Consider the following 13,951-nt stretch of genomic DNA (forward strand, 5'->3'; position numbering starts at 1 on the left):
TTCCGAGTCTGCAGGTGCCATATGCTTGACGGACGGTTAAGACGGCGCAGGGGAGTGAGGGTAGGGTTGAGCGGAACACTCGCAAAAAAATCGCCATGCGTAAATATATTGTAATACAAAATTATATTGCATTTATTTTTACGTAACTAAAGTTGATATTTTATAGACACGCAAATAAATTGAAAAAAATCTCGGATTTGTCCACGTAACGACGGCTAAATTAATTGCTTATAACTTTTTCCCGAGTGGTATGATTCCCATTTTGACATTTAGATAATGTTATGTCAAAAACCTATACTTTTACAACAGCTCTGAGTATTCCCGCCTAGACATATAGCTATTATGAGCGTATGTAGCCGTTGGGTGTGCGTGATGACAAGATAATATAAAACTTATAAAACTTAATTATGAAAAAAAAAAACAAACTACTAAAATGTTGGTTATCAAAATAAAATATATCTACAAATGCCGATCACGCCACAACACAGAACTGGACTGAAATTAAAAAGTATTTATTTCCGTGTATTGCGCAGTCTGGAGCAAAGTTTGGAAAGTTTTCCGGGGGCCTTGCCGATGCCGATGATAAATGAGAATTGTCAGAGAATTTAGCGATTTTGACAAACAAAGAAGATGGCAAAGAAGCGGATGAACTTTCATACTTTTGTTTATGCCAGCGGACAACAAAAGGCGATGAAAATGCAAGTGAGCGGACAAGGGAATTAGAACAAGAGAGAATGCTATAGTCGAGTTCCGCGACTATCAGATACCCGTTACTCAGCTAATGGAAATGCGAATTCGAAATTTCATTATTTTTTTCGGATATCGATAGATATTGGGGCATAAAATGAGAAAAATTTTGAAAATGTGACCGTAACCGTTTTGGGCGGTTTGTAGGTGAAAGTAGGGGCGTGGCCACAGTGTTTTTGGTATACAGATACAAATTGACAAGACAAACAATATGAAGAAAACAAACCTAAACATTTTTCAAAAGTGTGGGCGTGGCAGTTATGGGCGGCTTTAGGGCGTTAGAGTGGTAGATAGAAATTTACAAGACTAAAAAAATATGAAAAAATGTCATCATGTTTTTAAAAGTGTCTCATCCTTCTAGCCTTTAAAGTACCTCAGACCTCGACGTTCATAAGAGCATACGGACAGACGGACATGGCCAGATCGACTAGGCTATTGATCCAGATAGAAGGCTTGCGAAACTGGAGGTCACGAAACTGTGGTCCTTTATTTTGGACCTAGGACTTCTTCAATTTTCCACCGATTTAGCCCTTTTGTTTGCTCGAATAACCAACGTAATCTACTGCCCAAAATTCAATTTGGTGTACCATAATTAATTGTCAAGCCAAATAAGAAAACGATAAACAAGCAATACATTTTTGAAAAGTAGAGCGTGGATGTTTTTTGTGACGGACGATATCGAAAGTACGAAAAGCGCCATTCTTGATACACGAACAAAAAATTTAGGTTTAAGAACGGATAATGGATTTAAGAACGAACGTTTTTCATTCATGTACCTACATTTGATGAGAGAAAGTCTGAAAAAATGATTTAAGAGCTATAAATGTACTTATTTAAGTATGGGAAACAGATACATAAATTAAATACTTGTCCTGAACACGACCAATTTGAATTTAAATTTACTGATCTAGTTGTATAAATTTACAACTAAGGCATGAAGAATATATATTCTAAGAAAGGAATTGTACCCATTTTAGAAGTTTTTGCAGTGTCAACTTAACTCTATTATAGAAAGCTTCTTAAGAGTTAAATACTAAGATTTCTTGACATATCACAAAGGAAATTTCAGTATGCGCAATAAAAATACTTCTAGATAGTAGTCACTACTCAAATATTAACCTGTTGATCAACCGACATTTAACATAGTCCGAAAACTTTTGATTTAATAAACTTCAAAAGAGTTAGTTCCGCGCGTTAATTAAGTTTGTTTCGTTTTGTAAAGTTGTAACAAGTACTAAAAAATGTTGATCAAATACAAATTTTGAAAATACTAGCTTCGAATTGACAGCTAGTGTGTGTGGAGGTTTTAAATTGTTTAAAATTATTTTCCCATCCTTTTGCTCAACCTAAAATCGCATACACCAAAGGTATTTTATTGGACCACATTTTTCTATTGCAGTTGCATAATGTACCAGGAAGTGGTGTTTGGCTTTAAAAAACCGAACAGACAGGGGTGGCTGGTGTACATATTATACTAGCTTCCCCTTGTTCAACGATAATTAAGTTCTAGCGAACTTTACACATGTTGATGTTTTGGTGACGATCCATTAATAACGGAAGACTAGACCATTATTTCATTACGTTACAAGTTGACTTCATTCTTTCCGTTTTATTTCTCTTACTAACTTAACTTTAATTTCTTCATTTTTTTTACTTTAAATTTAAAAGTGAATTTAAATAAAAGCTACGTTCCTTGATCGAATAGAAAATATGAAAATATGAAAATATATGAAAATATATAAAAAATATATAAAATATATTTGTTCATTTTCACGAGTTAGGGTACTCACCTATCGAGACGTATTTCCAGCATTAGTGAAGCCAATAGATAATAATGTCCACAGATAATAATTAACACTAAAAGAGAAGAAAACCTTAATTAATACTAAAATTATTGATCTGCAACTATTTGTGGCTGCCAATCGCAGCCATATCAGCTCAAAATTCCAGTGGATTCGCCAGTCGACTTAATCTGTTTCGCGGCTGGCAATGCCGTCTTTCGTACTCCTCACAGCTAACTAATTCGCATACCCTATGGGGGATCCCAACCGCGTGCAAAAAGGGTTGTTGCAGGTTCACTAGATCGATTTTCTTGGCAGAACGATTTCTTTTCACGCGCTGTTGGATCCGTTTTGCCAGGCGCAACGCGGCCCAGGCCACGGATAGATTCCGTTCCGGACGACTCCTTTAGATCAACTTGGCGCGAATGTAATCTGTCGTGATTGTGAGCGGTAGTGGGCGTAGTTACAGCCGCCATCAGGGGCGTGGTAGCCCGTTCCAAGAAGCACGCGGTTGCCTCATACTCATCCACAATTTCCAAGGGTTATATCACTAGTTTTCAATAACTTCAGACGTATGCCTGATCACTGGGGCGGGCGAAAATCAAGTGAGCGAGCGCCGTTTGTAAATCTGCCTGCGTGGCCAACTTTGCTTCCAGGAATTTACGTTGGAAGTGCAAGAATGAAAAGTAACGGGGATATGGCGTGATATCTTCGTTTTCTCGCTGCTTACATTGACGTTCGTTCGACTTTTTGGTCGCAACTGAACATCTTGTGTGAACGAGAGGGTAGATGAGCGACGAAGGGAAACTGACCTTGAGAGCGTACTCAGCCGCTCTCTCAGTAATATTGGCGAACATGCATGAGATATGAGCCTTTATGCTTTCAAATATTAATTTGAATTAATTTGACTCCTAAATTAATTATTAATTTGACTCCTTTTTCTAGATTCGCTGAAAAGTATGTAACAGGTAGAAGGATCATCGAGATCTCAGGAACTATATATATACTATATATATATAGTATAGTATATATTTGTTGGATATATGTATTCTCATAATTTGATTAGTTTTGTAAATTTTTGACACGCCCACTCCAACGCCCTGAAACCGCCCAAAAATGCCATGACCGCGTTTGACAGCGTTTGAAAAATGTTTAGATTTTTCTGTGTAATATTGTTTGTCTTGTCATTTGTATGCTGTATGCCAAAAACACTGGCCACGCCCCTCCTTTCGCATACAATCCGCCCAAAACAGTCTCGCCCACACTTTCACACTAGATACACGCAAAGACACTAGAATAACAAGATGCGTAACGCCATACGATTTTTTGGCACGCGATTTTTTGGCCGTGGCTCTAGAGGTGGCTCCAGGCTCTCTCCAATTTTTGTTCGAGAAAGAAAGAGCGGAAAGCGCTACAGCAAACAGCTCTTTTCTACGCATCAGTGATAGTAGACAACTGTATATGTGCACACGTATGCTCATGCATTGTAAATTTGACAAAATATGCCCTTCACCTTAGAAGTTCGTTGAATTTAAATCTATATTATTTTTATCAATTGGCACCATGCGAAAAATTCTTGTTTTGCATTGCCTTAACGTTATTATTATTTAAATAAAGCTTAGAAATAGTAATAGACGAATCTATGTACATAAATCACAAAATAAATTTCGAAAATGACTTTATATTAGAATACTTGTCATTAGGGTATTCAGCTTGCGGCGTGAGAAAAATTAATAAGGCAATGATTGTTGAGTGCTTGTGTCCGCACTTCGTGCCTCGGACTTCGGGAAATTAAATGAACCATCTGATTTATTTTTTAATATTTGCAAAATACACATTAAGGTTTTCGAAAATATTTTTAAAAATAATAAAAAACAAATGTGTAAAAAACATTTATTGTTGAGCAATGCATTAAGTGCACAAATGAGAGTAGTGCCTTCTCATTATGGTTTTATGAAAATAATGAATGTTATGCACATAGAACAGATCTGTTAAACAAACTTATAAAAGTTTTGCTTTTTAAGCATTGCAAGTGGACTGTGATGATAGCTGATAGACAAAAAAAGCAAGCTAAGCTCAGCATTCTCTCATAAATAAAAAATGAGCGATATTTAAATAATTGGCGACTGAAAAATGGACGCAAAATATAAAAAAAAAACAATAGTTCGAAAAATAACTTAATTGGGGAACATGGAAATGTTTTAATGTTAAACATTAAAATATTTCAAGTATAATTAATTAATAATAAATATAAATATGTAAAAGGTATCTAATTCGAGCGGCGATTTTAACAAACGAATTAAAAAAACTTTAAAATTATAATAGTCAGGGCGTGAATTTTTAATTATTATTTTAGTTCATCATATTGCTACGAAATTGGCAACAACTCCAAATATGTAAATTCGTTTCTGCGATCAGATTTGATTTCGGCCCAAAAATCATCTTCTAGAACAAGTACGCACACATAAACGCGATCTCGTCTTTTGTTTTTACTCACACAAGCAAGCAAATTCTATTTTTAGATTTCTTATGCTCTCAGCGTAAGCGGGCGGAAAGAGAGCAAATTTGGCCTTCACCAAAAAAGTGGCTGCATAGTGCCAAACCAAAGACACTAGAATATTCTAGTGTCTTTGGCCAAACCAATGTATGGCCGTTACGCATCTTGTTATTCTAGTGTCTTTGGTTAAAAACAGTGCAAGTTTGTTGACCCATGTTTAAACGCGCACAATCCGGCCAGAATTGCTGCGGCCAAACTTTTGAAAAATGTTTTGATATTTTTTTATATTTATATTAGTCTTGTAAATATCTATCGACTTGCCAAAAAACTTTTTGTCACTCTCACTTTAACGCCCAAGCCTACCACCCCCACGCTTTTTAACAATTTGTATTTTTTTTTTTAATTTTATTCGCCAATATCTATCGATATCCCAGAAAAATTATGAAATTTCGCGTTGGAATTTCCACTACCTGAGTACCTGGAAGTCGACTATAGCAGTCTCTCTTGTTTTGAAATACATACAATAATTTTTTCTAGCATATGTACGCACATACATCGTACAAATGTGAGAAACAAAATAATAACAATATATGTACATTTTTTACACTGCCAGACGCTATATTTTTGATCGCCATAGTAAGAAGGGCAAGCTGAATTTAAACAAACCGTACATAGAATTTTCACTTCAGCATTTCAGTTGTTTTATTGCGCTTCTGTTTGAATTGCTCTATCAATTTTTTAATTGTCAAAATCGTAGGTGTCTTCCTGGAAATTTATCGACGGCTTTCAGGTTTGTATTTTGAAAGTAAGTAGTATCGGAACGAGTTCCGAAATAATTTCACTTCCCACTGGGAAATGTTGGATTTTGCACACTAGCGTAAATATCCTTCCATTAATAGCAATAAGGTTTGCTAGCTACATGCTAAAATAATCACCATCGTGATTTTTGGAAATTTCTAAAATGAAATTGCAAACTAATTTCCCCAATCAATTGCACTGATTCTGTTTGGGAGGTTGAAAATTGAAAACTGAAAAAAGAATAACGACTACGTAACAAAAATTACAAAAAGTCCTTTGTGAGTGATTGGAGTGCATCGTGATTAGCCATGGGCACGTTGGTTGAAATGGTATGGAAATGGGGAAATGGAATTTCATTTTCGGACAAGAGGAGCGTGGGAAAGCTAGGCAAACAAATTCGAGTTTATTGCGAATTAGAATACAGCGAGCTCCGCGCTCCATACAAATCGAAATCAAATTGAAGCGACGCTTTCACTCCAATCTACCCGTCTCATTCGCCATTGAGGAGCAGACAAAAATGAAGAATTCGCAGTGAAATGCTGTTTCCCGGCTAAATTCGAGGGCCGGCAAACACCACCAGGTCAGCCTGCAAATCAGGCACATTAATTATGATGAATTGGGACGGAACTGCAGAAAAAGAGGCTCGGGCGGGGTGCCTAAGGAGGCGTGAAAGCAGGACGAAGCGTCGAAGAAAGCTGGATAAGTTCATGTGGATGTACCTACTGGAAGAAATTCTAGCTTTCATTGATGTCGTGAAGTCTTAATAGCCACTGAACTCGAAAGGTCCATTTTATACGTTTGAATTTCACTAAATAACTAGTTGATTTAGGAGAACCACACATTTTATGAGGATATTTAAAGAAAAATATTCCAGATAGAGTTGCACACAAAAAATTGAAAAGGATCAACATTTAATCACAAAATTGCAAAACATTCAATGAAAATACCTCTTGTCATTCGTTTTATAAATGCGGCACATTATAATTTTTCATTTCTAGGGTATGAAGAATACACGTTTAAAAGTCTAATTGTCTTCTGTGTTTAGTGATGCAAAATTGAAATTGAATTGGAAATATTTGCACGAAATTCCAGCTCTCATTTTCAGTTGACGCGACCGATAATTCTGGGCGATTGTTTCGTCACGAGTTCACTCACGCCCCTGTTCCCGTGCGGTTGTAGGCGATTCTTTCCGGATGGCACTACCAGTTGCAAATTGGACCTGAGCTCCTGTTTTCCTGCAGCTCTCCACTCAATTACAGGTCCTTTGTGTGCTCACTACATGACTCCAGCTCCTGCTCCTGCTCCTGCTCCTGCTCCTGCTGCAGCACCGGCTTCGCCTTGAACTCAGTCCCGTTTGTCTCCAGCGATACTACGGCTGCGATGGCGCCGTAACCGAAACCGAAACCAGTCGCGTAACCAAATCATCCGTCAGGAGAGCAGTGCCCATGCGAGTGTCTGTTTGTTATTTGTTTGTTTCTGGTCAGTTGTTGTGCGTACCGCCCACTACCAACTGCCTTCCAGTTTCAGAGGGGCGGAAAGTGGCAACAATAACAGCAGCAGCCACAGCGGAATGCTTCCTCGGTGATGGACGCCCGCAGAGTGGAGAATAGATTAAAGGTAAGCAAGCTCTATGGCTGCGCCTACACAGGGCAAAGTTGATAATAAGAACAGAAATCGTGTTAGTGTCAAATTAGGGTTTGTGGGTTTAAATAAAGGTGTCCCTATTCAAATAAATCGCTGGTAGCCCAGAAAAGTGCGAGAGAGACTATAGTCTTTTAATTTGAAAATCTGTTATTAAAGTATTGAAACGGACAGACAGACAGAATAATAAGTATTTTTAGGGTCGGAAATACTTGTTATTTACTTTACATATTCCAGTGTCGTTCATCTGCTATGGATGAAATGACATTTTATTGAAACAAGTGAAGACAAACGTCTATTAATTTTTGATAATTGTTTGATCTCATTATTCGTGAATTTTTGATAATAATAATACGGTGTATTGACATAACTTTATAGCACTTTTCTCCAGTGTTTTCACAGAAATGATTCCGGCCTTGCAAGAATGGAGACCGTGGTCCGAGCGAGCGATGAGACTTATAGCGATTCCTGGAAGATTTACGATATAGAAGATTCTCATTTTGTCTGGCTCTTTATGAGAAATTTGCATAATTTCGCCTGTGTGGATGAGCTGCATTGCTTCCATGCTCCGCTGGGATGCATGACGGTAGAGTGCATCTGACCAGGTTACTGGAGTCCCATAATGGGCCAAGAGCGGCAATCAAATGTCGCAGCTGATGGAGTGTGCATGAATAATGCAAGTGCATCACTTGAATGATGAATACTCAAAAGTAGGCGAGCACTGAAGGGCTCTCGATGGATGCAGTCATTTGAATTAAAGAATTTAAGTATTTTAAATTTTGTGGATCATTGCAATCTCTTAGCATCAACATATTCCTTCTTTTTAGTCCCCCCTTCGATGCCATTTCGATATTTCCAATTTTATATATGTATGTCTCGTGTAAGCCGTAAATTAATCCAAATGAGTTTTATTAACTGAAATCTTAGTCGCTGTACATAAATTAAATTGAAGGAGGCGAAGAATAAGCACATAAAAGTAAAAAGAAATTGAAAATAAATTATTTAATAGAGATGAAAAGTTTTTCGATTTATTTTGGTGTTTTGCTCTGAACTTTTGTGCACGGCCACATAATTCACTTTGTCTGAAGGAGGGAAGATGTTTTTATTTTTTTTAGGACTCTGCTTGGGTAGCAGGTGCAGCGTTATAAATTTATGTATTCCAAGAAAATTTAAAAGGCAGGGTATAATAAAAATTAAACGAATGCGAAAGCTTCACCCTGACATTGATTAGCCAACTGCCCCTTCGTATGCTTGGGGCGACCAAAGAAGTTGAGCTGCTTGGACTGGAAGCGTTTTATCCCTGAAAATGATTTAATTTTGGCGTGTCGCTTGCCATTTTCCGCCCTTGTTTGCCTTCTTGCTGTGCGTTTGGGCCGAAAGTGTATTAAAGAAACAAGTGACAACAAATATTTTTACGCTCGTGCACTTGCTCGGCTTTAGCCAGCCATAGAAGCAACGGCTAATGCTCAGAAAATTGGCCGAAAATTCATTTAGTAGCGCAGACATTCTGCCCGCTTTCCCGCTTCTCCACCATTTCTCAGCCGCTTTTTGCCTGTCACTAATGGAAGCGAAGCTTACTTTACTTGTAAGCAAATATTTGCAGGTGGAACAAAGTTACTACCCACACAGCTCCGCTTCCCTTGCCGACCCCAAAGATTCGCGTTCTAAGCTGTGTGCGGATTATCAAAGCAAACAAACAGGATCTGAGCGGTTGAAGAGGGACCGGAAAGGCCAAAATTCGGGGAAAACGCGACAGGAAAACTGGTACCAAAGCCGATCCTTTCCCGGAAGTTGACTTTTTGTGATCGAATTGCAAAATAAACGAAGTGGGAAACTACAGTACTTACAGCTTTTCAACGAGAATCGAATATATAAATAGACACTTTCTGACTGTGTTAAGCTAAATCAATTAATTCGGTTTTATAGAGTAAAAGGGTATACTAGATTAGTTGAAAAATATCTGACAGGCACAAGGCTTGATCAGGATCAATAGACGAGTCGATCTAGCCATGTCCGTATAAACGTCTCGATATGAGGAATGTTGAGACTTAGCTTACAGCTTCCAGACACATAGCCGCAGCGCAAGATTGTTTCAAGATACCACGTGCCTCGACCACGATTCTACACCCACAAACCGCCGAAAACTGCCACGCCCATACTTTTCAAAATGTTTTATATTTTTTAATATTTTTATGAGTCTATCAAATTTCGATCGATTTGCGAAGAAACTTATTGTCATGCCCACTCTAACGCCCACAAACCGATCACAATCCTCCAAAAACTGCCACGCCCACACTTTTGAAGAATTTGAAACAAAAGTTTTCTCATGTTATTCCAGTAAAATGATGAAATTTAAATCTTTTAAGCTTTATCTCAATATAAATAAAATAGGCTATTAAATAAATATCGAATTGTTTGTGCAGCAGGCGAACCCCTTTTCGTGCACGCGCATAGTGGCGGGATAAGTCTTATATTATGTATATTCATCAGATAAGCATTTGTCGCAGATGAAATGATGATGTCAGAAATGGGCCCCTTTCAAAACGGACGTTCCAGAGAACAAAAGCCGGTTATTTGCGGATGGCAAGTCATCGAAGGACCTTCTAATAGCGGGACATAAATCAAAACAAATTATGGCGCGACCGTCATCAATCAGAGCGGTTAACAGGGCTCATAGCGCCATTAAACAGGTTGGCTGACGAACGGAATTGGATAGAGCAATCGGAATTATCACAGCGTTTCTCCAGCCAAAGGAAAGGGCGGACGGGGAGCCGTATGAGAGAGTGTACCAGCACTAAAGTCTAATTAGGTTTTCATGCGTCCTTCGTGCTGCTGGCCAGGATGAATGAATGGTCAGCTTGATTAATTTCAGGCAGCTAGACAAGCATTAATAATCCGGTTAAAGTGTGGCCAACACACATGCTCTCTCACACGAATGCAAACACACTTAAGTACCGCTTGTGGCAAAACCAGCAAATAAATATAACGAACACAGCAGTAAGCACAAACTCAGTATAAAAGTCAAAACAAAGCCGCAAACTGTTGGCATCACACACCGAGGGAGACGGGTATAGGCGCCTAGAGTGAGAGGGGACACAGGGGAAAAAGATACAGACATTTCGTGTTGTGTCTTTCCGCCAGCGCCCAAAAGCATGCAGCCTTTGCCAGCTAAAATTGAAACGAAGCTGGAAAACAAGCCAATTTCGGTCAATTTTGGGAAATCAATCAAAGAATGCGTTGATCACAACAACACGCGCAACTCCAACCCCATACATTCTACATTCTACATTACATTACTTAAGTCAGTAAAATTAATTGAAGTTACAGCTGTTGTCGCCAAAATAATGTATTCAAATCGTAAATTCGTGGCAAGATAGCTGAAATACCTTTGTGAACGGTGCGCGGTTACAAAGAAGGAAAGTGCATTTTCAAACAAATACATTTTAAGGTCACAGTTATTAAAGACCGGAAAATCAACTCATTAAAGAAATTTCTTTCGACTCACTCCCCCGACAATGGGAATTATAGGCAAAAATAATGAAGGGGAAAAAAGCACGCAATAAAAGAGCAATTGGTCTAGTCCACCGCTCGTGTCTGCGTGATATACTAATGATAAGCGAGTTTTTCATCTCCGTTCAACACCACCCTGATTTTCTATTTCCCAGCCAAAGGGAAATTGTTGGTGCGGCAGCAGTGTGTGAGGTCAGGTTCATAAGTAAGTCAATAAGTCACTTGGTTAATGACAACAACTGACAGCAACAGCATCTGTAGCATTTATCAGCTGAGTTCGGGAAATCCTCTCGTTTCATCTGCCTCGCTTTTCCGCTGAATTTTCTCTCCGGCTGCAAGGCCAGCAACATTTCGTTGGCAACATGTTCCGATTTCAGTTTGAAAATAAATGTTGACCATTTTACGATTTAAATGTTTTATAATACATGTACATTTTGATGAACTCTATACTTTTTTTGAAAACATGATAAAGTTGATTTTTTTGTTTGCAATTTTCTATGTGTTTGAAATACTTTCTTATATCTTTTCCCCTTAACTTGATCTACTTTTCCTTGCTAATTTACACATACTAAAATTCCAATGACTAATTAAATTACCAAAATACTATCATATTTCCCAGAACTAATTTAAATAAATTAAAAAATACAACAAATTGGTTATTTTATTACATCTTTGTACTTATGCTTGTATCCGGACTGTTTTCTTAGTATAATAATAGGCAAGAGAAAATGTTTTAAAATTGTTTAAAATTGTGTGGGCGTGGCCGTTTTGGGCGTTATATACGTTTAAGGAGGGGCGTGGCCAAAGTGTTTGAATCAAAACACCGTTTTGGTCGGATTTTTATAAATTATAAGATCAAGGCGTTCATACGGCCAGTTTGCCTGGCAATTGATCCTGATCAAGAATATATGTATGTATACCCTTTATACGCTTTCTTCTGTCTGTTACATCCTTATCAACGAATCTAGTATACCTTTTAACTCAACGAGTAATGTGTTATTTGGGGGGCCTTCAGTTCAAACTCGAAGGACATTCAGCGTGTATTTTCTCTCGCTGAATCTCTCAGCAGTTGCAGCTGAGTCTGCTTTTTGGGAAATTATTCCTCTGAAGTTTTCCATTTCGGACAGACACTTGCTTGGAATTACCTGAGCATTATGCGAAAGTGCCAGCTAACTGGATTATCCCTGGCTTTGGTCACTTAAGTGGTGGAGGTTTGGTGGCCATGGGTTTTTCACTTTTTTCCTGCTCGTAATTTTCAATGAGAAAATGCGCCGCAGTCAATTTGATGAATTTTTCACAATTTCCATCTTAAAGTCAAATTGGCCAGCCTTCCCTTTTGTTTTTCTTCGCCATTTCTTTTGCGTCGCAAAAACCGCAAAAAGCGCAGTAGGTAGGTCGGTCTGATCTTTACATATAAAATATATATGTATATATATAATTTCTGTATTTTGCTGCACTCCCCATTTTTGGGGTCCAACCTATCTTGTCCCCCTTCCCCAAGCCATTCCCGTGATTGATGCATTGCGCTTGTAAATTTGATGCTGGCTTGTGGGCTGAGGGGTGGCTAGCTGGGATGGAGGACCGGGTGCACTGCCTTCCAAAAACTCTAACAGCCCGGGGATTTTCGCGGGTGGAAATCGAGGGATGGGGCGGCATGCAAAGTGCGCGAAATTGACTTTGCTTCTGCGGGCGCTGACAGTGGCATTGCGGCTGAAGTGGCGTGGTGGGGGAAGGGGTGTAGTGGGAATATTGTGGAAAAGCGGTGAGGAGTGCAGCAAATGAAGAATGGAAAATGTGTGGAAAATTGTTAAGGCAAAACAGTGGGTGCAGCTGCGAAAGAAATTGTAAAATCTTAGTTGAAATTATTATAAATTAATGGCTATCCTTGTGACCCAGTTACTGGAATGTTTTTCGGTTTAAAGGGCAGGGAGCACAGTGGTTGGGGAAAAGGGTTTGGGGCTTGGCTTCTAAGAAATGTGGGCAACAGGGCGGATGAGTGACCTGGGAACGGAAGCATGCTGTGGTCTTCTGCTGCGTCGTTCATTGTGCACTGAGAATAAAGGAAATCACTGGCTCACACGCACACGCCCACGCCCATACACATACATACAGTAAGACCCTTAAGAGGCCAGAGTGCAGGGATCACCACGAGGGGGCGGAAAGTAGAGAAGGTGAAAAACGGGGCGAAGTTCTACCTCCTAATGTCGCCTCGGTTTGACAGTTGCATTTTTAATGCTCGACATAATTAAGTTTGGTTAGCAGAGAAGGGACTTATCTTTGTGTGTGTGCGTGTGTGTGTGTGTGTGTGTGTGTGTCTGTGTCTGTGTGTGTGTTTGCTTAGTGGGCTCCCTATAGTACCTTCTCTTTGACCACTCCTTTTTCTGGCTAACCAGTTTTGGGACTTTTGTGCTTTAGTTTTGGAACATAGCCAAATCAGTGGGCAAGTTTTGGCATCGATAGATGAACTAATTAGACGATAATTTCAATACACAAAGTAAGCCCGAAAACTATGTAGCATTTAATGAAACAAATCAACAAAAATTTTGGCAATATTGAATGGTTTAGCTTAACAGGGCTTGAAAGTCTAATAAAGAAATTGATTTTTTATCACCAATATATCGCTTTATTCGAACTGTTGCCTTCTATATTATCAAAGTCTTTGGGATACTTAATTTCATATAGATTGATATTTTGCTTAAATTCACAGCCAACAAATATCTTCAATGTGCAATTGAATAGAAAATTCTAAAATGTAGGCCATAATTCAATTAAGAACTGATAATTAAAACACAACCGTTTTTTTAAGTTTTAATATTATTATTATACCAGTTAATTGTAGTGTGAAAAGGTATACTAGGTTCGTTGAAAAGTATGTAACAGGCAGAAGGAAGCGTTTCCGATCATATAAACTATATATATTCCTGATCAGGATCAATAGCCGATTCGATTAGTCCCAGTCCGTCTATAAAAGATAGAA

The sequence above is a fragment of the Drosophila simulans genome, chromosome X (genome assembly GCF_016746395.2).
Source record: "Drosophila simulans strain w501 chromosome X, Prin_Dsim_3.1, whole genome shotgun sequence".
Lineage (NCBI taxonomy): Eukaryota > Metazoa > Arthropoda > Insecta > Diptera > Drosophilidae > Drosophila > Drosophila simulans.